This window comes from Chiloscyllium plagiosum, unplaced genomic scaffold, assembly GCF_037043375.1.
Source record: "Chiloscyllium plagiosum isolate Xiang-an unplaced genomic scaffold, Cpla_swu_hap1 HiC_scaffold_43, whole genome shotgun sequence".
NCBI lineage: Eukaryota > Metazoa > Chordata > Chondrichthyes > Orectolobiformes > Hemiscylliidae > Chiloscyllium > Chiloscyllium plagiosum.
In genome coordinates, this window is record NW_028270181.1 from 5,667,432 (window position 1) to 5,694,678 (window position 27,247).

The following is a 27,247-nucleotide window of genomic DNA, read 5'->3' on the forward strand; positions in this document are numbered from 1 at the left end:
AAAGAGAGTGAGAGAGAGAGAGAGAGAAAGGATTAACCACGACCATATTAAATGGTGACAAAGGCTCAAAAGGGCCATACGGCCTATTTCTGTTCCTAGTTTCTACGATTTACTTTGGGACATCCTGTTGCTGTGAGTGATGCTCTATAAATGCCAGTCTGCCGATTTATTCTCTCTGCAGTCTCTGTGAGCTCAACAACAAGCAGCTACTGACTGAAGCTTTGTTGCCAACAGCAGTAAAAGCTGGGCTGCAGCTTCAGCTGCTCTAGCATGGGGTTAACACTGCGATATTAGGTCTCTGATTGCTGGCCACTCAGATGCTGTGAAAGCCATTCCACATTGTAAAAGTATCTCAGGTAAGTAACTCGTCAATAGGCCTGTAATCGTTTGCCTAATGACCCGTAATTCAGCGAACACAGGCGCTACACCATTCACAGCCAATCATAAACTGATTGAGTGATGTGGCACTTCCCAGTAATTGCAAAAGGCTTGAAATTCAGCAGCAAGGACACAATACAAGTCACGAACTTTGTCCTGCATTTGGTTATAATCTACAAGGGAAATCATCCACATGGTACCTGCTAACGTGAAGAGGATTGAACTTATCTGACCCTTGCCTGAACCTTCCTTTAATCAAAATAAGCTCCAATTTTCTTGAGGATATTTTTAATGGCAAATTAACAAAACCTTGCCTGTTCGAAAATATACAGACAAAGATTTTCCTTTATCCAGCCCTGTCTTAAGCCGACAAAGCTCCTCTCAAATGATGTAATGCACTGACATTCAGTGATGTCCCTGAAGCACCTACATGTACAGCAAGATCCCACGACACGCACAGAGATAAATGAGTAGGTGGTGGGGCTTTTAACTATTGAATGATGGGCCTGGTCACTGGGAAAATATCCTGCTTCTCTTTGAACCACAGATGTACCTACAAACGTATGCAATAGGAATGAAGCAGACCATTCGGTCCCTCAAACTGCTCGAGGCAGCTTCTTGATTACTAAGGGAATCAAAGGCTACAGGGAGAAGGTAGGGTAATGAGGCTGAGAAATATATCAGCTATGAGTGAATGGTGGAGCAGACTTGTGAGAAGCGCTTGCAAATGTTGTTGCTTCTGCATAAATCACAAGGCTGAATCATGAGGGGGGGGGTGTATGTTAAACTAGGTATGCTTGCACAAACAGCGACAAGTAGCTGCATCTTGCTTCTGCAGAAATCACAAGGCAGAATCATGAGAGTGTATACCAAGAAATAACTAACTAAAAAGGGATGTGGTCGACTGGTAGAAACAGATGTATTGACATGACAGTTGCAATTGTCACGCACATAGGGAGTTAGTATGAACAAGATAACCAGCAAAGTACCGAGAGACTCACTGAACTTAATAAAATTGTAATGTAACCTCCTATTCGGGGTGCTTACTTTGTGGTCACCGGGCTTGCAAGAACATACGAATAAAGACTGCTTCACAATTTGACTCGGACTGAAATGATTGAACAGTGAGCTTCGTTTCTCACAAGATCTCAATGGACTGAATGGCCTAAAGCTTCACCATTCACTAAGATAATGTTTGCATTTTGAATTCCACATCCCCACTTAAGCCAATCACATTCTGTTTCCCAACTTAAATTTATCTCCCTGTCCCTTAAAAATATTTAATGACCTCTAGCTCCACCACCTTCTGACACAGAGAGTTTCAACATTGGGCAACACTCAGAAAAGAATTCTCCCCTCTCTCTGGAGAGGGTGGCCCAAATCTTCAAACTGTCTCGCCTGTTCTGGACTGACCCACCAGAGGGAACACACTTTCCACACCTTCTCTGTGAAGGTCATTCAGGATCTTACACACGTCAATCATCTCACTTCTCACTTTTCGAAGCTCCAGCGGAAACAAGTCCAATCCAGTGAACATTTCCTCATAAGGCAACATTCTGAAATAACCACCTGAACCCAGAAAGGGTCTTCATTTCTTCGTTCAGGCCCCAAAACAGCCTACATTTATCACATCACTGAGACTGAGCAAATCGAGTTGGTGGATTTAATCGACTGCAATGGTACACTGATTGATGAACTTCACTTTAAGGGAAGACATACTGAATCACAGAATCACAACAGTGTGGAAGTAGGCCATTTGGCCCATCGAGTCCACATTGACCCTCAGAAGACCATCCAACCCAGATCCTTCCCCCACCCTATCCCTATAACCCTTCATTTCCCAGGGCTACTCCACCAAGTCTGTACAGCCCTGGACACTACGGGTAATTTCCCACGGCTAATTAACCGTAACCTGCACATCTTTGGATTGTGGAAGAAACCGGAGCACCCGGAGGAAACCCATGCAGACACACTGGGACAATGTGCAAACTCTACACAGATATTTGCCTGAGGCTGGAATTGAACCTGGGTTCCCGGCGTTTTGAGGCAGCAGTGCTAACCACTGAGCTGCCATAGCACCCCAAAGGTTAAAAAAAGCACACAGTAAAAAAAACTCTACAAGGAGACCTGCTGGTCTGAACTTGTTTTGTGAGCCTCACATTGGAGCTCCAGTATAAGACCATAAGACATAGGAGCGGAAGTAAGGCCATTCGGCCCATAGAGTCCACTCCGCCATTCAATCATGGCTGATGGGCATTTCAACTCCACTTACCCACATTCTCCCCGTAGCCCTTAATTCCTTGTGACATCAAGAATTTATCAATTTCTGCCTTGAAGGCATTTAGCGTCCCGGCCTCCACTGCACTCTGCGGCAATGAATTCCACAGGCCCACCACTCTCTGGCTGAAGAAATGTCTCCGCATTTCTGTTCTGAATTTACCCCCTCTACTTCTAAGGCTGCGTATGATCAATACTTTCAAGTTTAATGGGTATTTCTGCAGTACAGGCTCAATCTACAACCTCCCCTCAATCATAAGGTCAGGAATGGGGATGTTCGCCAATGATCGCACAATTTTCAGTATCATTCGTGACTCCTCAGATACTGAAGCAGTCTGGGTTCAAACGCGCCAAGATCTGGACAATATCCAGGCTTGGGCTGACAAGTGGCAAGTAACAATCGCGCCATACAAATGACCATCTCCAAGAAGAGTCAAACTAACCATCACCTCTTGACACTTAAGAGTGTTACCATCACTAAATGCCCCCCTTTCAGCATCCTTGAGGTTACCAATGACCAAAAACTCAACTGACTGCATAAATATAATGGCCACAAGAGCAGGTCAGAGGCTAGGAATACTGCAGCAAATCATTCATCTCCTGAATCCCTGAAGCATGTCTACCATCTACAAGGTACAAGAAATGTGATGGAATATTACCCATTTGCCTGGATGAGTGCAGCTCTGACAACACACAAGAAGCTTGCTACCATCCAGGATGAAGCAGCCCACTTGATTAGCACCATATCCACAAGCATCCACTCCTTCCATCACTGATGTCCAGTGTGTACTATCTACATGAAGCATAGCAGGAATTCACACAAGATTCTCAGACAGCTCCTTCCAAACCCACAACTACTTCCACCCAGAAGAAGAAGGGCAGCAGATACACACAAACATGCTAATGCACCCACAATGCTGTTATGAGGGAATTCCAGGATTTTGACCAGGCAAGAGTGGAAGAACTGAGACATATTTCCAAGTCAGGGTGGTGAGTGGCTTAGACGTGAACCTGCAGGTGGTGGTGTTCCCATGTATCTGTTGACCTTTCGAGATGGAAGTGGTCGTAGGTTTGGAAGGCTTCATTGGAGAAGATTTGGTGAGTTTTTGTGTTTCATTGATAGATAGTGCAAACTGTTGCATGTGTGTCAATGCTGAAGCGAGTGAACGTTGAAGGTGATGGATGGGGTACCACCTAAGCAGTTTGCATTGGCCTGGATGATGTCGAGCTTCTGAAGTGCATTTGGAGCTCTGCGCACTCCTGACATCTCCATCCTCCTGCCAGTTATTAACCAACAATTGCTCCTCTGACCGGTCTAGCTGAAGAATCTGGACGTTACAGCCCCCCCTGCCTTTTCAGTGTTTCCCATTCCTCACACCACAATGTCCATGTCCAGCCAACATGGTCCTCCTCTGGTCAAAAAATTGGAAACCCAGAACATTCACCAAAACCAACCTCACATCAACGAGTCATTTCTCTTCATGCTGTTTTATGCAAAATTGCTGAGTGTCAAGTAGGTACCAAAGTCGAATCCGTAATGGTTTCAAAATGGAAATCAATATGTACATACATATACACAGGAACAAAAGACTAATATTAAATTGGCTAGGAGTTGGAGGGAAGGGAATGATGGTGAATACTTGATTTTTTTCAAAGAGACTGTTCAATGGACAAATTTACTCTATTAATTTCACAACAGCTGCCACATGCAATCTGAATATTCCACAGTGTTCAAACTGAAACAGATCCAATCTTCACAGACTCACCTCAATCCTGCATAATGTCAGCGACTAACACAGCTGCACTGTTCCAGCTCACTTCACACAATCATTTCCCAATTTCTCTCTTGACGGTCAAAATGATTTCCACAGCAGCTACATTTAGGAAGTGATCAGGTTCAGATCTTTCTCTTCTTTCCCACTACATTCAAGATGTGACGTCTCTGGGGAACAAGATTTTTGATCAGCCAATAATTGACCTTTGTCACGTGGCCTGCAGTGTCAAGTGCTGCACTAGTTAGTCCCCCAGTCCCCTCCCATCAGGACTCACAGTTTGGCATATTGATTGGTTAATGCTGGGTACTAGATCCATTTTTCCACTCTACATAAATTACTTGTTTGTTACAGTGATAAGGAGGCACCTCCAGTGACAGAGACCAGAAAATGGCCACTTGCACAATGAATTCCTTCCTCTCCTTCCCCTTCCCCCTTCGATTCTATCCCTCAGTGATGGATATCACAGGCATAGCCCAAAGTGATAGGCAGGAACTGGGCCAAATGCAGGCCAGGTGATACTTGACTTATTGAGCCAGGCTTGGCAGCAGCAGATCACACTGCAGCCCCACTAACAGGGAAAGTCATATATCATATTCGCAGATGGACTGACATCATAGACTAAAATAGCTATTAGCTTAGATTATTGAATGACCTCAGGACAAACTGCTCCCAAATACATTTATTGCGGAGTAAATTAAACGGGAGCTCGGAGCAGAGAAATGTCACTTTGACATAACTGTTTTGTGCGATTGTATGGAGCAAATAGTTTGCCAAATTTGCTTGTTTCAAAAAGGTTGAATTTGATAGTGTAAAAGAAAATCTATTGATAAATAGCATAATCAATGAGGTTGCCTTCAGAGCTTAATCAACAGCCGTCAAATACAAGACAGACAAACCTCAACAATCCTTGGGACAAACCATTCACGTCCAAGGCAATAATTCTGTGATTTCATCTGAGACAATGAAACTTGCATTGATGTAGCACCATTTGGAGTGAAACATCGCTTTACTGGAATATATGCAAAACAAAGGAAAACGATAAACTGCATACAGAGATAATTAGGACAGAAGACCAAAACTTTGGTCACATTTTGAATAAAAGGACAATATTTAAGGAAGGGAGGCAGAGAGGTAAAATGGAAAGATTCTGAACATGCAAATGACTGCATCAATTAGGAGAACTAGGCCATTCAGCCCTTCGAGCCTGTTCTACCATTCAATCAGATAGCAGCTAATTTGTTTTTCGAATTTCATATTGCCTTTGATCCTCCTGCCCAATAAGAAGCCATCCAAGTCCATCTTCAAAAGATGCTATTTTGCCTGTACATTGTGTTCATCTGTGAAAACTACTGATTAGAAGACATTGCATTACCTATTTAACTGCAAGTGATACAAAAATAACAGTTTTCCTGGTATTTGCTGTATTTAATAATAAATCAAAATTTGTTTGAAATCAAAAAAAAATCAAAAGATTCAATGTAATTGCAATGGAATGTGAAAAAAAATCACAAGATTCAACGACCCCAGCTCCATTGACTTCTCAGGCAGGCAGTTCCAAAGTCACACAACCCATTTAAAAAAAACCCTTCTCAAATCAGTAGGCAATAATATATTTTTGAAGTGTAGGCCCGATTTTTAAAATGGATTCACCAATTCACTCACAGCAAACTTCACACACAGCAATATGATGACGACCATGTGACCTGTACTTTATGATGCAGTTTAAGAGTGATCCCTAATTATAAAACAGCGCCCTCTGGTTCTAGCCTGATCCACAAGAGAAAACTTCCTTTTTACATCCAATTCATCAAGATCTTCCTCATTTCAATCAAATCATTCCTCACCCTCTAAACTCCAATGGAAATGAGCCCAGTCTGTCTAACCTTTCTCTATAAGATGACCAGCTCATTCCATATAATCAGTCGAGTAAACCTCCTCTAAACTGATTACAAGAGACGAAAAATGTGTATTTCTATAGCTCCCCTTACACTGCCTCATGCTATTGTAAAGCAACTTGCAGGCAATAATATATTTTTAAAGTGTAGGCCCGATTTTTAAAATGGATTCACCAATTCACTCACAGCAAACTTCACACACAGCAATATGATGACGACCATGTGACCTGTACTTTATGATGCAGTTTAAGGGATAAATATTGGCTGGGACATTGAGACCCTTATTTGAAATAATGTCTTGAGATCATTAACATCCATCTGAGTGAAGATAGTGCGATGATAGTGTGCCTTTAAGAGGTATATTTTCACCTTTTTTAAACAGAGGTCTTAAGGCAGAGACACTAACAAGTCTCCACAGAACCACTAGAGTAAACAGTCTGTGAGGCTGTGGGGTTTTTTAAAATTAAAAATTGGAACAATAGAAGCAGTCTGAGTCGGGGTGGTCAAATTCTCAAAGAACCAGGATTTTTAGTTTCTTAGTTTGCAGTAGCAGACACTATTGAAGTCTTGAAGAAGTGGAAGCTATTCTTTTCGTTTGGTAACAGCTCAACTATTAGACAATAGACAGTAGACAATAGGTGCAGGAGTAGGCCATTCTGCCCTTTGAGCCAGCACCACCGTTCATTATGATCATGGCTGATCATCCACAATCAGTATCCTGTTCTTGCCTTATCCCCATAACCCTTGATTCCACTATCCTTGGGAACTTTATCCAACTCTTTCTTGGAAGTATCCAGAGACTGGGTCTCCACTGCCTTCTGGGGCAGAGCATTCCACACACCCTACTCTCTGGGTGAAGAAGTTTCTCCTCATCTCTGTCCTAAATGGCCTACCCTTTATTTTTAAACTGTGTCCTCTGGTCGGGATTCACCCATCAGTGGATACATGTTTCCTGCCTCCAGAGTGTCCAATCCTTTAATAATCTTATAGGTCTCAATCAGATCCCTTCTCAGTCTTCTAAACTCAAGGGTATACAAGCCCAGTCGCTCCAATCTTCCAATGTAAGATAGTCCCCCCATTCCGGGAATTGACCTCGTGAGCCTACGCTGCACTCCCTCAATAGCCAGAATGTCTTTCCTCAAATTTGGAGACCAAAACTGCGCACAATATTCCAGGTGCGGTCTCACCAGGGCCCTGTACAGCTGCAGAAGAACCTCTTTGCTTCTATACTCAATTCCTCTTGTTATGAAGGCTAGCATGCTATTAGCTTTCTTCACTGCCTGCTGTACCTGCATGCTTGCTTTCATTGACAGATGTACAAGAACACCCAGATCTCGTTGTACTTCCCCTTTACCTAACTTGACTCCATTTAGGTAGTAATCTGCCTTCCTGTACTTGCCACCAAAGTGGATAACCATACATTTATCCACATTAAACTGCATCTGCCATGCATCTGTCCACTCACCTAGCCTGTCCAGGTCACCCTGTAATCTCCTAACATCCTCCTCACATTTCACCCTGCCACCCAGCTTTGTATCATCAGCAAATTTGATAATGTTACTATTAATACCATCATCTATATCATGAATGTATATTGTAAAAAGCTGTGGTCCCAGCATGGATCCCTGCGGTACCCCACTGGTCACCGCCTGCCATTCCGAAAGGGAGCCGTTTATCACTACTCTTTGTTTCCTGTCAGCCAACCAATTATCAATCCAAGTCAGTATTTTGCCCCCAATACCATGTGCCCTAATTTTGCTCACTAACCTCCTATGTGTGACTTTATCAAAGGCTTTCTGAAAGTCCAGGTACACTACATCCACTGGATCTCCCTTGTCCATCTTCAGAGTTACATCCTCAAAAAATTCCAGAAGATTAGTCAAGCATGATTTCCCCTTCATAAATCCATGCTGACGCTGACCTATCCTGTTACTGCTATCTAGATGTGTCGCAATTTCGTTCTTTATAATTGACTCCAGCATCTTTCCCACCACTGAGGTCAGACTAACTGATTTATAATTCCCTGCTTTCTCTCTCCCACCTTTCTTAAAAAGTGGGACAACATTAGCCACCCTCCAATCCGCAGGAACTGATCCTGAATCTATAGAACATTGGAAAATGATCACCAATGCATCCACGATTTCTAGAGCCACCTCCTGAAGAATCCTGGGAGGTAGACCATCAGGCCCCAGGGACTTATCAGCCTTCAGACCTAACAGTCTCTCCAACACCAATTCCTGGCAAATATAAATTCCCTTCAGTTCAGGTCCTTCAGCCACTGTTACCTCAGGGAGATTGCTTGTGTTTTCCCCAGTGAACACAGATCTGAAGTAGCAATTCAACTCTTCTGCCATTTCTTTGTTCCCCATAATATATTCACCCGTTTCTGTCTTCATGGGGCCAATTTTAGTCTTAAACATTTTTTTGCCTTTCACATACCTCAAAAAGCTTTTACTATCCTTCTTTATATTTTTGGCCAGTTTACCTTCGTACCTCATTTTTTTCTCTGCGTAATTCCTTCTTAGTAACCCTCTGTTGTTCTTTAAAAGCTTCCCAGTCCTCCGATTTCCCACTCATCATTGCTATGTTATACTTTTTCTCTTTTGACTTTATATGTTTCTTAACTTCCCTCGTCAGCCATGGCCACCCATGCCTCCTCCTAGGATCTTTGTTCCTTTTTGGAATGAACTGATCCTGCAACTTCTGCATTATACACAAAAATACCTGCCATTGTTGTTCCACTGCCATCCCTGCTGGGGTATTGCACCATTGAACTTTGGCCAGCTCCTCCCTCATTGCTCCATAGTTCCCTTTATTCAACAGAAATATTGTCACTTCCGATTGTACCCTCTCCCTCTCAAATTGCAGATTAAAGCTTATTGTATTATGGTCACTACCTCCCAATGGCTCCTTCACTTCGAGGTCCCTGATCAATTCTGGTTCGTTACACAACACCAGATCCAGAATTGCCTTCTCCCTGGTCGGCTCCAGCACCAGCTGTTCTAAGAATCCATCTTGGAGGCACTTCACAAACTCCCTTTCTTGGGGTCTAGTACCATCCTGATTCTCCCAGTCTACCTGCATGTTGAAATCCCCCATAACAACTGTAGTGACATCTTTGCGACAGGCCAATTTCAGCTCCTTATTCAACTTACACCCTACATCCAGACTACTGTTTGGGGGCCTGTAGATGACTCCCATGAGGGTCTTCCTAACCCTTAGAATTTCTCAGCTCTATCCACACTGACTCTACATCCCCTGATTCTAGATCCTCCCACGCAAGGGACTGAATATCATTCCTACCAACAGGGCCACCCCACCCCCTCTGCCCGTCAGTCTGTCCTTATGATAGCACGTATAGCCTTGAATATTCATTTCCCAGGCCCTGTCCACTTGAAGCCACGTCTCAGTTATCCCCACAACATCGTAACTGCCAATTTCCAAAAGAGCCTCAAGCTCATCCATCTTATGTCTAATGCTTTGTGCATTCATATATAATATTTTTAATTTGTTATTGCCCTCACCCTTCCTATCAATCCCTATTTCACTCAACCTTACGGCATGATCCCTTTTTGAGTTTTCTGCTCCATTGATACCGTTGTCTTTCTTGACTTCTCTTGTTCTAACTTTCCCTTCAATTTCCTTCTTAAACTTCCAGTTTGTCCGCTCCCCCCCAGCTATTTAGTTTAAACGTAGCTGTGTTGCAGTGGCAAACCTGCCTGCCAGAATGCTGGTCCCCCAGCTATTAAGGTGCAACCCGTCCCTCTTGTATAATTTATTCTTACCACAAAACATACCACAGTGATCCAAGAATTTAAATCCTTGTTTCCTGCACCAGTTCCCCAGCCACACATTCAAGTCCATTATTTCCCTGTCCATTATCTCCCTGTTCCCGGCCTCTCCAGCCCGAGGAACTGGAAGCAAACCGGAGATAACCACCCTGGACGTCCTGCTTTTCAGCCTTCTTCCTAGTTCTCCGAAGTCCCGCTGTAGAATGTTCCTCCTCTTCTTCCCGACATCATTTGTGCCGACATGTACCACCACCTCTGGCTCTTCACCTTCGCCCTTGAGGATTTCCTGCACTCTGTCTGTGGTGTCTTTAACCCTGGCACCAGGAAGGCAACACACCATCCTCAAATCCCGCCTGTTGCCACAGAAACCCCGTTCAGTTCCTCTCACCATGGAGTCCCTATTACTACGGCTCTGTGTGATGTCTGACTCCTCGGCTCTGCCTCCATGCCAACCTTTGATTGGCAGACCTGACCGCCTCGCAGACTGGCAGTGTTGTCTGTCTCTACTGTTTCAACCTGTTCCTGACAGGTACTTCCACTGGGGTTGCTTGTGAGACAATCTGTTTTTTAAATTTGCTTTTTGCATAGGATGTGTTTATGGGATATTACTCTATGAGAATAGCTAGTTAATAATATATTTATTGTATCTATTATATTGTTAAATAGAGTCGTAGAGATGTACAGCATGGAAACAGACCCTTCGGTCCAACCCATCCATGCCGACCAGATATCCCAATCCAATCTAGTCCCACCAGCCAGCACTGGCGCATATCCTTCTAAACCCTTCCTGTTCATATACCCATCCAAATGCCTTTTAAATGTTGCAATTGTACCAGCCTCCACCACTTCCTCTGGCAGCTCATTCCATACAAGCACCACCCTCTACGTGAAAGAATTGCCCTGCAGGTCTCTTTTACATCTTTCCCCTCTCACACTAAATCTATGCCCTCTAGTTCTGGACTTCCTTGTCCCAGGGAAGGGACTTTGTCTATTTATCCTATCCGTGCCCCTCATAATTTTGTAAACCTCTATAAGGTCACCCCTCAGCCTCCGACGCTCCAGGGAAAACACCCCTAGCCTGTTCAGCCTCTCCCTATAGCTCAATTCTTGGAATGGCGGGACTATCTTACGCTGAAAGATTGGAGCGACTGGGCTTGTATACCCTTGAGTTTAGAAGGCTGAGAGGGGATCTGATTGAGACGTATAAGATTATTAAAGGACTGGACACTCTGGAGGCAGGAAGCAGATGGGTGAGTCCCGAACCAGAGGACACAGTTTAAAAATAAGGGGTAGGCCACTTAGAACAGAGTTGAGGAGAAAGTTCTTCACCCAGAGAGTGGTGGGGTGTATGGAATGCTCTGCCTCAGAAGGCAGTGGAGGCCCAGTCTCTGGATACTTCCAAGAAAGAGTTGGATAGAGCTCTTAAGGATAGTGGAATCAAGTGTTATGGGGATAAGGCAGGAACAGGATACTGATTGTGGATGATCAGCCATGATCATAATGAATGGTGGTGCTGGCTCGAAGGGCAGAATGGCCTACTCCTGCACCTATTGTCTATTGTCAAATTCTCCAACCCAGGCAACATCTTTTGTAAATCTTTTCTGAACCCTTTCAAGTTTCACAATATCCTTCTGATAGGAAGGGACCAATTTTCCAAAATAGTCCACTTCTTTTGTTGTACTTAACTATGGTGGATGAATAAAGTGTGTTTTTATCTTTAAATCTGATAGTGTGACCAATCGAATTGCATCTGGAATACGACACCTTACATTTACCTTCAAAAGAAGAAAAAGTGAGGATCTAGACTATTTTCTGAATATTTTGAGAGGCTTTGGTTTGGTACTTAACAATAGGATCTTATCAGAAAGAGAATTCCAAAGCCTTCTTCAAACCAATTCATCTCATGACTCCTTTAAGATCTACTTTAAACTGTAGCTCTTCAACCAAGCTTTCAGTTACCCATCCTAATAGTTTCTTCCGTGACATGTTGTCAGGTTTTGTCTGATAGTTTCCATGTGATATGCTTTGGAAAAGTTTACTCCTTTGAGGGCAAGCTGTTGTTATTTAAGGAGAACATCTTGTCACCCTGTTCATGTGACTCCAGTCCTGAATTCTATAGTTGTGTTCATGGCACTCACATGAAAGAGGAGGCTAGATGTCAGATTAAAAGTCGAGATTGGGGTACTGGAAAATCACCACATGTCAGGCAGCATCCAAGGAGCAAGAGAATCAACGTTTTGGTCAAAAGCCCTTCACCATTCCTGATGAAGACCTTATGCCCAAATCATTAACGCTCCTGCTCCTCGGATACTGCCTGACCTGCTGTGCTTTTCCAGCAACACACTCTAGACTCTGATCTGCAATCCTCACTTTCTCCTAGACAAATTAAAAGTCTTCAGTGATATACCAAAAATCTAAATCCACTCACGGCCCATTAAAACATTATTCCACCATCCTATTCCAGAACGAATCCTCTTATACTTCCTCTTCAACACTGAAACAGCAGGGAATATCCAATGGAAATCAAAGCAATCTTCAACAAGCCAATGGGACTTGACAAAGGGACAGACCAATAAAAAAGGCCAATGGGGTGAGAGAATGGGAAAGGTCACTGTGATAGACCAATGGAGCAGGCCAATAGGACAGGACAATGGGATAGACCAATGGGACAGGACGATGGGACAGGCCAATGGGACACACCAATGAGAAAGGCTACTGGGATAATTTGACAAACCAATGCAAAAGTCCAGAAGGACAGATCAATGGGAAAGGACAATAGGAAGGGTCACTGGAATAGACCAATAGGACAGACCAATGTGACACTCCAATTTGAAAGGCTACTCAGATAGACCAATGGGACACAACAATTGACAAACCAATGGGAAAGGCCAGAAGGATAGACCAACGGGATAGGCCAGTGGGACAGACCAAAGGGATAGACCAATGGAATAAGCCAATAGGATAACTCAATGAATAAATGAGTGCAGCAATCTCCTATTTGACAGACGTGTCTTTTCGAGGTCCTTGCCCTGCGATTGCTCATTTTGTGGTGATTTAAAGGTGTGATAAAAGGATGTTCCTTTAATGCAAACCAACAAAACTCAAATTCAATCTCCATCCCCCTTTCTCTTCTCACCTCCATAATGAGGATATTGCTCAAAGAGAGAATAGCTCTGCAGCTCCATAGTTACACAATCAATTCTTCTCAAAGCTGGAATCGAGTCCAGTGAGAAATGTCAGATCAATCACTTCGATGGGATCAATTGATCACCCAGATGGGATCAATTGCTGGATGGTCTGGGTTGCCTGTGGTGTCAGCTGCTGGCATATCCGATATTTGCTGACCCCCGTGTAATTAAAGCAGTCTCAATCAGTTTCCCATTAATTACCTGGTAGACCCTGCTGATTTGAGAAATGGATATTTGTTATTTACTTTCTTACTAAAATGACCAAAAGAAGCTTTTCTTAGAGACTTTTGAGAAGCTTTTCTCAAATTAAGACATTATTTCTTGTTTCAACCGCTGACAATGTCTTTAAGGTGAGATGGTGGAGGGTGGATGTTTACTGAAAGGGACTGGGAACGCCCTCTCTGACTGACCACCACATCATGAGTACATGGTGGCACTGGCCGTGGTCCTTTCTGTCACAGGTGTAGTTGAGGGTGGGACTAAATAGGGTACAACCTCTTGTCTTATTCAATGCCACTTGCTACAAAACTGCCACATTCAAGGGCATTAAACACAGCCCTGAGTGTCAGTATTTAGACTGAATTCCCTGGGGCGTGTGTCAGTATTTACAAGGAGATTCCCAGAGTTGGGGGGCAGTGTGTCAGTATTTATTGAGGGTCCCCGGGGGGGGGGGATGTGATGGAGTGATTCACTATTTACAAGGTGTCGGTGGGGGAGGGGGGAGAATCCATAGAAATCGTACAGTGTGGAAGCAAGCCATTCAGCGCATTGAGTCCACACTGACCCTCTGAAGACCCAGACCCACACCCCTTACCCTATGATTTTGCATTTCCCATGGCCAATCCAATGGGAGGAAACCAGCGCACCTGGAGGAAACCCAAGCAGACATAGAGAGAATGTACAAACCCTGCACAGACAGTGTCCGAAGGTGGAATTGAATCTGGGTCCCTGGTGCAGAGAGGCAGCATTGCCAAGCACCTAGCCATGGTGCTGCCCTTGAGCCACCATGCTGCCTTAATGTCAGTATTTACAGGGGGTCCACAGGGTTGGCGGGAGTATGTCAGTTTATACAGGAGGGTCCCAGATGGAAGTGCGGGGTGTGTCAGTAATAACAGGGGGTCCTGCACTGGGGGGGGGGGGGCACCAGTTTTTACACAGGGTCCTTGAGAGTGTCATATGCTTTCTGCCTGGCGCCTTGCACCTTCCCTGTGTCTTGGGTCTCTGGCTGTTCTGGGAGAGCAGTAGCTGAGTTAGAAACTCTGCAAGGTCAGCAGCAGTGTCTGATAGCTCTCCCTCTCAACCAACTGGTGTTGGCAACATGTATTTATTTGGAAAAATCCAGCAACTTGTCGAATGTTTTCAGAAACACAGTTTCACCTGGCGTTCCTCTTTCGTTGTCACGTGTCAATGTGTGACCTGCGGTAGTATTTAAAGGAAGTGAAAAGATTCAAAGTGCCAGGGTGAGACACTAATCTCTCAGCATAGGTTTCCTTTTTGCAACAAACAAGTAAGTGAGCCTTGAGGGAGAGGGATGAGGAGCACCTGTGAAAATGAGCTTAGTACTGAAGCAGCCTGATGATATGAAGTGCAGTTGGTGAGAGGTGTTTGAAAGGCAGACAAAGCTTGCTCAGTGAAAAGAGTAATCCCTGTGTTTACAGACCATTGAATCTTACAGCACAGGGGCAGGCTACATCCCCCTTCATATCTATGCCACACCTTTAAAAAAGCTAACCAATTAATCCCACCTCCCATTTGTTGTTGTGCTTGAAACCATGACAGGCTAACTGATCGAATTTGTTCTACCAAAACAGGCTATTCGGTCAAACTGTTCCCTTCTGGTATTCTGGCTCCAGACACGTCTTCCTGTCACCCCTCCAAAGTCATGACATCCTTCTGCTCCTGTCTCTCTCCCTTGTCATTTGATCCAACGTCCCCTTAAATGTACCGTCCTGGTGTTTGTCCATGAGACACAGGTCTCACTGACTGGGCCAGCTTTCATAGTCCCAGCCCAAGATACCCTTGAACTGAGTAGCTTGGCAGCACCATTTCAGAGGGTGACTAAGAGTCAACCAAATTGCAGTGGGTCTGGAGTTGCGTGCAGGCCAGACCAGGTAAGGATGGTAGACTTCCTTCAATAAAGGACATTAGTCAACCAGATGGGGTTTTTATGACAATCAACTATGGCTACACTAGGCCAGCTTTTTACTCCAGAGATTTTTATTGAATTCAAATTTCACTATCTGGTGGGTCTCGAATTCATGTCCCCAGAATGTTGAGCAGAACTAACTCATCAAGTGACTTTGCCACAACCACCTTTGTCAGGGATTCTTCCTTTAGAGTGCATCAAAAACTGTGGTGGAATTATTTTCAGAATTGCTCATTTAAGTCGTAATTTGTGAAAGGATCCCAATTTCAAAATTCATCTCCCTCCTGTCTGATTGGCTGTGCAGTGAAGGGAGATTCCCCACCCTTTCAGATATTTTTAGCCGCCAGTATTTCCTGATGTCTGTACACTGGCATACTCTTCCCAATCAAAGCTAAACATATGATGCCAATGTAAGAGCTTATAGTAGGAGGTGTAACATGGCCAAGTGACACTAAAATCAACCCAGTGGCAGTCAAAATAAGGACTAAGGGCAGATTATTCAGCAGAATAAAACATAGAAAAGAGAAACAGGAGTAGGCCATTCGGCCCTTCGAGCCTGCTCCACTATTCAGTTCGATCATGGCTGATCAACCAACTCAGTCCCCTGTTCCCACTTTCTCTTCTTAGATCTCTTTAGCCCTAAAGCCTACATCTAACTTTTTCTTGAAAACATTCAATGGTTTGCTCTCAACCACTTTCTGTGGCAGAGAATTCCACAGGCTCCCCATTCTCTGAGTGAAGACATTTCTCCATCTCTCATCTCAAAAGAGCCTATCCTGTGTCCTTTAGAGTGGGACTCCCCGCTTCTGGACTCCCTGGTCATTGGGAACATCCTTCCTGCACCGACCATATCTAGCCCTGTTAGAACTTTATGGGTTTCTATGAGATCCCTCTTCATTCTTCACAACTCCAGTGAATATAGGTCTAAGCGATTCAATTTCTCTCTCTGACCTATTTAATTCTGCTTTTAGCAGTTTTCTGAGGTGGTTTCAGTTTTGAGCTGGATTGAGGAGTGATTTGGAAAGCTGAATGCATCTATCTGTATGTTTGATCCCCGCCAATGCTAAGGAGGTGTGAATTCAGCCTGTTATAAATGGAGCTGGGTTATTTACCAAACTCCTGCCCAAGTTGCAGGCTGATGAGGGGAGCACATGAAACACTATTTGATGATTATTAGATGATTTAACCTCATCGTTGATGAGGTTATGAGCTCTGCTTGCGTCTGAAGTTGTTTGATGGGGGGGGAGGGAGAAACCTTTGATCCAATCAGTGAGTTCTCTTGATCTCGCTGAGTACAGTAATGATGACTGGAGGCATTGGGGAGGGGATTGGAGGGAAATGGAAACAACAGTCAATCATTTAACAGAAATGCAGAAAGCCTGAACTTTTCAGGCACATTGCAGAATCTCACTGATGTGCTGGATAACACAAACAATATCTAGCTTTTTACTCCAAATGATTCTCCAAATCATAGCTTTTTACTGGCCTTGTTCATCAGTTAAACTCCTGCCTACATTTCCATCACAACCCGTCCAAAGTATTTCCTCCATTAAGCTGCTTAATTACAACCAAAGTATTGATCGCAATTCATTTGTAGTAAATCTTTATTGACAGCCTTCCTCATTAACCCAGAAGAAACAGTTTATTAATCCTTGTACGTTGCGTACTGTGTTCAGTGTGTAGCCTTGGCAATCCCCTTTCTCTGTTAATCTCTTGTTGCAGTTTACATTGAAAGGAAAAATGAACTATTGACTGTAACTTATGGAGAAATCAAGAAAACACATTGAGTCATACTGATGAGATTAGACTCAATGGTCCTGCATTTGTTCCTCTCTGCCAAGTACTGTTGACCCATTGAAGTATCAACATTGGCTCTAATTTAGCTTGGGCCAGGCAACTCGCACAGTCTGTTTCAGCTTCTCTGCTCACCCTCTAGCTCAGTAACTTTCTGGGGGTGTGAGCTGGAAGTTTTGCAGCCAGCACAACTAAATCTCGCGGTAAAATCTAAAGATGGCATCGTGCCAGAGGACTAAAAAGGTTAAAAAGGTATTTAGCAGACTTGCCTTCATTTTTCATTTGTGTATATAGGTATTGGGACGTTACGTTGGGGTTGTACAGGAAATTGGTGAGGCCACTTCTGGAGCACTGTGCCGAGTTCTGGGCGCCCTGTTATAGGAAGGATATTATTAAACTGGAGAGGGTTCAGAAAAGATTTACCAGGATGTTGCTGGGATTGGAGAGTTTGAGATAATAAAAGTGAATTGGAAAGGCTGGGACATTTTTACTGGAACAATGGAGGTTGAAGGGTGACCTCATAAAAATTTACAAAGTCATGAGGAGCATAGATACAGTGAATAGCAAGAGTCTTTTTCCCTAAGGGGTGGGGGGAGTTCAAAATAAGGGGGTATATTTTTAAGATAAGAGGAAAAAGTTTTTAGAAGGGCAACGTTTTTTACACAGAGAGTGGTTTATGTGTGGAAATGAACTGCCAAAGGAAGTGGTGGATGCAGATACAGTTACAATATTTAAAAGACATTTGGACAGGCACATGAATTAGGAGGTCTCAAGGGATATCTGCCAAACTCAAGCAAGTGGGACTAGCTTAGTTTGGGAAAGTGGTCGGTGTGGATGGGTTAGACCAAAGAGTCTGTTTCCGTGCTGCATGACTCTATGACTACATAACTACTCCCTCATTAGACAGACAGATTGGACTGGGGATGGTTTAACCTGAGGGTCAGCACACCTCAGGACAGGCAGGACATTCACGGTAAGGGCAGCCAGTGCAGGAATTGAACCCACGGCTGGTAGCGTCACTCTCTGTCACAAACCAGCCAACTGAACAAACCAACCCCCAACCTGAGAGCTGGAATTGCAATGAATTATGGGACTAACAGTTGATCTTAACTAATCTAATTCTAGAACTGATAAAGAAACAGTGGTTCTAGAAGAATAAAATAGGGCGAAAGAATGAACAATAGACAATAGACAATAGGTGCAGGAGTAGGCCATTCTGCCCTTTGAGCCTGCACCACCATTCATTATGATCATGGCTGATCGTCTTCAATCAGTATCCTGTTCCTGCCTTATCTCCATAACCCTTGATTCCACTATCCTTGAGAGCTCTATCCAACTCTTTCTTAAACGAATCCAGAGACTGGGCCTCCACTGCCCTCTGGGGCAGAGCATTCCACACACCCACCACTCTCTGGGTGAAGAAGTTTCTCCTCACCTCTGTCCTAAATGGCCTACCCCTTATTTTTAAGCTGTGTCCTCTAGTTCGGGACTCACCCATCAGTGGAAACATGTTTCCTGCCTCCAGAGTGTCCAATCATTTAATATCTTATACGTCTCAATCAGATCCCCTCTCAGTCTTCTAAACTCAAGGGTATACAAGCCCAGTCGCTCCAATCTTTTAACATAAGGTAGTAGTCCCGACATTCCAGGGATTGACCTCGTGAACCTACGCTGCACTCCCTCAATAGCCAGAATGTCTTTCCTCAAATTTGGAGACCAGAACTGCACACAATATTCCAGGTGCGGTCTCACCAGGGCCCTGTACAGCTGCAGAAGAACCTCTTTGCTTTTATACTCAATCCCTCTTGTTATGAAGGCCAGCATGCTATTAGCCTTCTTCACTACCTGCTGTACCTGCATGCTTGCCTTCATTGACTGGTGTACAAGAACACCCAGAACTCTTTGTACTGCCCCTTTACCTAACTTAACTCCATTTAGGTAGTAATCTGCCTTCCTGTTCTTGCCACCAAAGTGGATAACCATACATTTATCCGCATTAAACTGCATCTGCCATGCATCTGTCCACTTGCCTAACCTGTCCAGGTCACCCTGTAATCTCCTAACATCCTCCTCACATTTCACCCTGCCACCCAGCTTTGTATCATCAGCAAATTTGATAATGTTACTATTAATACCATCTTCTATATCATTAATGTATATTGTAAAAAGCTGTGGTCCCAGCACTGATCCCTGCGGTACCCCACTGGTCACCGCCTGCCATTCCGAAAGGGAGCCGTTTATCACTACTCTTTGTTTCCTGTCAGCCAACCGACTTTCAAACATTAAGACGGGGCCAAAAAGAGAAATTAAGAGAGGGAAAGAAAGATTGTATCATGAGAAAATTAAAATGGAAAAAGAAACAGCTAGATACTTTTAACATCTCTAAACAGAATTGACTACATGCTGGAATGAATTGAACAATTTAAATTTTGGGTTATTATTGTTGCCTCATTAAAAACAACGCATGCTCCTGAATTAACTGGTTAAGTTTTATCATCGATTCACATATTAATAACAGTGTGTATTTATTATCCCATAGTGATTTTTCCAGAAAGATTTGATCTTGTTCTGTAAACTGTGCTGTTACCACAAAGTATAGTCCAGACAGAGTATACCACATCATAGAATCTCTATAGCATAGAAGCAGGCCCATCAAGTTCACATTGACCCTCTGAACACTATCTCTGTACATCCCTCATGGCTAACCCAACTAACCTAATATCACTGGACACCATGGGCAATTTAGCATGGCCAATCCATTAACCTGCAAAGCTTGGACTGTGGAAGGAAACCCACTCAGACACAGGGAGAATGTGTAAAACTCCACACAAGCTGTCACCAGAGGGTGGCATTCAACCTGAGTCCCTGACGCTGTGAGGCAACAGTGCCAACTGCTAAGCCACCATGCCAGCCCTTGGCATGCTGTGCTATGCACAATTGGAGCAAGCAGTGAACTGATGTGACAGATGCCTGAAAAACTGGGGGAATGGGAGTAGTGTTCCAAGAAGGAAGATAAGGACATTGAGGAGGAGGAAGCTCCCCTTAGTGTGACAGAGCTCAGCTCGACAGGGTGCTACAAGGCAGACAGGACCTAACTGACATCCGATTCCTGAAGACAGGAGCTGGGTGCAGCAGCCAATCCTGAACTGAAAATCATTGTTGATCATCATGCAGGACTTTGTTCTGGTGTTATGAGAGCAAATGCCCCTGTTTGTGTTATTACTGTTTGTTTTGGATAATTACTTGCAAATAATTACAAATAAAAGCCAGTCTTTGGAGTTTCCCTAATGCCTCACTGTAATGTGACAGTCTCTCCCTGGACAATGATTGGATACTGGGATGCAGCCAATTTGCACAGAGCAAGTTCCCACAAATTGGGAAGGGATAATCGAAGTGGCTGCGGGGGGGACGAGACTGTCACACACCTCCTCCTGGAATGTGCCTACGCAGAAGAAGTCTGGAGAGGAATGCAGTGGTGTTTGTCGAGGTTCGTCCCGAACAGCGCCGTGACGCGGGACTCCGTGCTCTACGGCCTGTTCCCCGGGACGCACACCGAGATGAACATCAACTGTGTCTGGAGGATCATCAACTCAGTGAAGGACGCTCTCTGGGCAGTCCGAAACCTGCTGATCTTCCAGCTGAAGGAGTTGACCCCGACTGAGTGTTGCAGTCTGGCACATTCCAAGGTCCAGGACTACGTGCTGAGGGACACGCTGAAGATTGGGGCTGCTGCCGCCAAGGCACAGTGGGGAAAGACCACCGTGTAATATCTGCCTGCCTAAGAAGAACAGGGGGCCCGCGCAGTCATCTGGGCTCTGCTGACGCCTCAGCTAAATATATGGACATAGGATTGATAAACGTACAGACCTGTATATACAAATGATAAATTCTGATCTCTGTATGTAAATGTTTACATATGTACAGCATGACCAACTGTACAGACCATCAAATTATTTTATGAATAAAGCATATTTTTGAAATAAAAAAAATCACCGGATAATCTCTTCTGTTTTTAGTTGAGAAATAAACATTGGTCAGGACACCAGTCTTGTTCAAAATGGTTTCTGGGATATTTTACAGGGCATCATTTTAACATCTCATCCACAAGATGATATCTCTGTCAGGGCAGCACTATCTTTGCAGCTTCTTGAACAAATGAAGCATTGAGAATATTGGAGGGACACATCAGCACCTGCTGGACATGCACATGGACAGCAGTGAATAGAAGGGTGTGTAGATAAGGTTATTTTACATTAGGATTAGCCCTCCATCCAACATTGTAGGCCGAAGAGCCTGTTCTGTGCTGTACTTTTCTATGTTCTATGTTCAAACTCCACCCATCTGAGTCAGAGTCAATGTCGCCCCGCACTCAGCGATGGTACACACATTGGAAGTTGCTTCAAAGTTAACTGTAAAGACTTTCGAATACAGGAATTTCAATGGGCAAGCTCTGAGAATTGGATTTAGCTCCTGGCTTTGATGGGGCTCAGTTGTGCCTGAATCACACCTTTATATTCTGTAAAATCTCCAGAAGGTGTTTCCTAAGCAGCTAAATGATAACTGGGAGAAACTTGAGTTGCTCCAAGGCCTGCAATTCTGGTGGCTCTGGCATCAAACAAAGTTGTTGTTGTGACAGCTCTGAGTGATGAACAAAGATTTCTGTGTCTACAGACCTCGGAATAATGCCCTGTAGGGGCTTTACTTCACGTTTTCCTTTCTCCTCATTCCTGCGAGTTCTTTTTCTTGGTTCTCTCTCTTACTGCTTTCCTTCCTGTGATCTATTCTCAGGCAACACAAAGCCTGGGTGAGGGGTGTAGTGAGTCAAACACTGTTTTCAAAGAGACTCTGGTGTCCTTGTGCAAGTGTAATAAACAATTCCTGACTGAGTTCCCTCAATTCCTGCCAGAATATCTCCAACCTTTAAGCTTCCTGGGTGAGGAGTCTCCCCTTGGTTATTCACCTGTCCCCTCTATTCATTCTCATCAGGTTAATATTAAACAGATCTCTTCCCTTTGTAAATGCTGTTTTCCCAGATTCAGATGAACTTATGTTTCTGAAGGTGTCCACGGTGAGTTTATTAATTATTTAATAGCAATGTCACAGTCATATAGACAGATTGGAGAGAAGTCATCGAATCCCTACAGCGTGGGAGCAGGCTATTTTGCCCATTGAGTCCACACTGACTCTCCAAAGAACACCACACCCAGACCCATCCCCCTGCCCTAACCCTGCAATCCTGTGGCTAATCAATCTAACCTATACATCCTTGGATACTAATGGCAATTAAGCATGGCCAGTCCACCTAACCTACACACCTTTGGACTGTGAGAGGAAAGCCCCACAGCTCCTCACAGAGTTGCCCCGAGGTTGGAATCAAACCTCGGTCCATGACATTGTGAGACAGCAATGCTAACCATTGAGCCACCATGTCAGCAAATCCCAAAAGGTAAAAACTAAAATATATAGGGGAGTTCAAAATTAGGGGATGTTTTTAAGGCAAGAGGAGAAAGATTTAAAAGGGACCTGAGGGGCAACGTTTTCACACAGAAGGTGGTTAGTCTGTGGAAGTGTTAGATGCAAGCACAGTTAAAATACATTTGGACAGGGACATGAACAGGAAATGTATAGAGGGATATGAGGCAAATGGGACTAATTTTAGTTTTGGAAACCTGATCAGCATGGATGAGTTGGACCAGAGGGTCTGTTTCCGTGCTGTATGACTCTGTACAGAACAGCATCTGAGTTGTTTGTGAAGGTGGGATAGTTGACCACGAGGAGACCCTGGTCATGGGGCTGGCTCTCCAGTGCAAGGCTGGTCCCTTTCCATCATCAGATTGGGTACAGTTTAATGCAGTCTTCAGCATTAACCCTTTCAGAACCATGACATTATAGAGCACAAGCTACCAGCCTTGCGGAAACATAAGACCAAGTTTCAGTTGCTAAAGGATGACTCAGCATTCAGACTCCCTCAGGTTTAGCTGTTTTGCCAATTTTCCTCTGATAAAAGCTAAGCATGAAAGAAAATATTCTCCACAATAAATGGCACAAACTGTTCTCATTCTATTAACCATGTAATTTTTTATTGTTAGTGTCAGCTTTTTATAGATGTTCTTTTACTTTGAAGAAATCAATATTCCTATCCGTTGAACTCAGCAAATTAGATAATTTTCCCAAACAACTTATTTGTGGCTGTTAATACACACCCCCTCTGGAGCAGCTGGGACTTCAATCTGAACCTCCTGCCTCAAAGATAGGGACACTACCACTGCACCACAAAAACCCTCAGATCCGCAGTTCAGATATTTTCCTAATCAACCTGCTCAAAAATGTTACTGCACACTTCTCTAGAGAAGGTAGGACTCGAACCCGGGCCTCCTGGTTCAGAGCTAGGGACACTACCACAATGTCATTCAAGCCCTTGGGCCAGCGGTCTTTTTGATTAGATTAGATTAGATTCCCTACAGTATTGAAACAGGCCCTTCAGCCCAACAAGTCCACACTGACCCTCCGAAGAGTAACCCACCTAGACCCATTCTCCATATTCACCCCTGACTATGGGCAATTTAGCCTGACCAATTCACCTAATCTGCACATCTTTGGACTGTGGGAGGAAACTGAGCACCCAGAGGAAACCCACACAGACGCAGAGAGAATGCGCAAACTCAACACAAACAATCACCCGAGGCTGGAATCGAACTCGGGATCCTGGTGTTGGGAGGCAGCAGTGCTAAGCACTGACTCACTGTGCTGCCCTTTTTGTAATTTTTAAAATGTTTCTTTTTTTTTTGTTTTTCTTACTCCCCAAAGTGTTATCACACAGTACTGAGTGACCTTCCCACTGCCAAACTCACTGTGACTATCTTTTTGGTGTGTTTTTTAAAATAATTATCCACCACCAAAAGCACTCCTGTAGCTAGTTCAATATTTGCAAGGAAAGTTCCTTAAGGGAATAGAAACGATCAAAAGTGAGGGTGTGTTCACGCAGAGGGTGGTACCTGTATGGAATGAGCTGCCAGAGGAAGCGGTGGAAGCTGGTACAATTGCAACATTTAAAAGGCATTTGGATGGGTTGATGAATAGGAAGTGTGATTGAGGTGTTAGTGGGGGAGCACTTTGGGGCCAGTGACCATAATTCTATTCATTTTAAAATAGATCTAAAAGTTGAAGTTCTAAATTGGAGAAAGGCCAATTTTGACAGTATTAGGCAAGAACTTTCGAAAGCTGATTGGAGGCAGGTGTTCACAGGTAAAGGCACGGCTGGAAAATGGGAAGCCTTCAGAAATGAGATAACAAGAATCCAGAGAAAGTATATTCCTGTCAGGGTGAAAGGGAAGGCTGGTAGGTATAGGGAATGCTGGATGACTAAAGAAATTGAGGGTTTGGTTAAGAAAAAGAAGGAAGCATATGTCAGGTATAGACAGGATAGATTGAGTGAACCCTTAGAAGAGTATAAAGAAACTAGGAGTATACTTAAGGGGGAAATCAGGAGGGTAAAACAGGGACATGAGAAGGCTTTGGCAAATAGAATTTAGGAGAATCCAAAGGATTTTTACAAATATATTAAGAACAAAAGGGTATCTAGGGAGAGAATAGGGCCCCTCAAAGATCAGCAAGGGGGCCTTTGTGTGGAGCCACAGAAAATGGGGGAGATACTAAATGAATATTTTGCATCAGTATTTACTGTGGAAAAGGATATGGAAGATATAGACTGTAGGGAAATAGATGGTGACATCTTGCAAAATGTTCAGATTACAGAGGAGGAAGTGCTGGATGTCTTGAAACGGTTAAAGGTGGATAAATCCTCAGGACCTGATCAGGTGTACCCGAGAACTCTGTGGGAAGCTAGAGAAGTGATTGCTGGGCCTCTTGCTGAGATATTTGTATCATCGATAGTCACAGGTGAGGTGCCAGATGACTGGAAGTTGGTAAACATGGTGTCACTGTTTAAGAAGGGCGGTAAAGACAAGCCAGGGAACTTTAGACCGGTGAGCCTGACCTCGGTGGTCGGCAAGTTGTTGGAGGGAATCCTGAGGGACAGGATGTACATGTATTTGGAAAGGCAAGGACCGATTCGGGATAGTCAACATGGCTTTGTGCATGGGAAATCATGTCTCACAAACTTGATTGAATTTTTTGAAGAAGTAACAAAGAAGATTGATGAGGGCAGAGCAGTAGATGTGAACTATATGGACTTTAGTAAGGCGTTCGACAAGGTTTCCAATGGGAGACCGATTAGCAAGGTTAGATCTCACAGAATACAGGCAGAACTAGCCATTTGGATACAGAACTGGCTCAAAGGTAGAAGACAGAGGGTGGTGGTGGAGGGTTGTTTTTCAGACTGGAGGCCTGTGACCAGTGGAATGCCACAAGGCTGGGCCCTCTACCTTTTGTCATTTACATAAATGATTTGGATGCGAGCATAAGAGGTACAGTTAGTAAGTTTGCAGATGACATCAAAATTGGAGGTGTACTGGACAGCGAAAAGGGTTACCTCAGATTACAACAGGATCTGGACCAGATGGGCCAATGGGCTGAGGAGTGGCAGATGGAGTTTAATTCAGATAGATGCGAGGTGCTGCATTTTGTGAAAGCAAATCTTAGCAGGACTTTACACTTAATGGTAAGGTCCTAGGGTGTGTTGCTGAACAAAGAGACCTTGGAGTGCAGATTCATATCTCCTTGAAAGTGGAGTTGCAGGTAGATAGGATAGTGAAGAAGGTGTTTGGTATGCATTCCTTTATTGGTCAGAGTATTGAGTACAGGAGTTGGGAGGTCATGTTGCGGCTGTACAGGGCATTGGTTAGGCCACTGTTGGAATATTGCATCCAATTCTGTTTTCCTTCCTATAGGAAAGATGTTGTGAAACTTGAAAGGGTTCAGAAAAGATTTACAAGGATGTTGCCAGGGTTGGAGGATCTGAGCTACAGGGAGAGGCTGAACAGGCTGGGGCTGTTTTCCCTGGAGCTTCGGAGGCTGTGGGGTGACCTTATAGAGGATTACAAAATTATGAGGGGCATGGATAGGATAAATAGACAAAGTCTTTTCGTTGGGGTCAGGGAGTCCAGAACTAGAGGGCATAGGTTTAGGGTGAGAGGGAAAGATATAAAAGAGACCCAAGAGGCAACTTTTTCACGCAGAGGGTAGTACGTGTATGGAATGAGCTGCCAGAGGATGTGGTGGAGGCTGGTACAATTGCAACATTTAAGAGGCATTTGGATGGGTATATGAATAGGAAGGGTTTGGAGGGATATGGGCCGGGTGCTGGCAGGTGGGACGAGATTGGGTTGGTATATCTGGTCAGCATGGACGGGTTGGACCAAAGGGTCTGTTTCCATGCTGTACATCTCTATGACTCTGTGACTCTAGAGACATTCCCTTAACAATCAGCATCTGACCACAATTCAGGAACTAACATTTGAAGCTAATGATACTGTTTAAAAAGTTATTCCTTTCTCATTTCAACTTGGATTGTAAATAGCCTTAAAGCAAGTTCAAATACAAAGATTGGTCTCTGATTTCATATGTATGAGCCCATGAATATAGTTGCAACTTGAAGATTGCAAAGCTTATTATTACAGAACACACATTTCCTTGTTCTGGTTAAAAAAAAGCCTCCACCATCATTAAGGTAGATATTAAGCTCCTCATACAATCAATTTAAAAACTCATTTATTTACCTGCATTTATTATGGTGTGCTTTGACAACTTATCTAAAGATTGATCGTTGGCTGTGTTTAGTTAGAGAAATAAACTTCAGTTACTGTCCATCCAGTTGGCAGGAAATGCAGGGATATTTTAAGGTATTTTTGTGAGTCTTAAATCTTTGATGTGCTGTGCATAAATGATGTGTCATATGCTTGTGATGTGCTTCACAATGGTCTTGTTAGGGGAAAGTGCAGATGATTTTTGTTAAGATGAGTTTCCTGTGCTGACAGGTTGAATGAATATGTAGGTGAGCTTTTCAGATAAGCTGTGAATTAACTGTGACCTCAGTGGTCTTGTT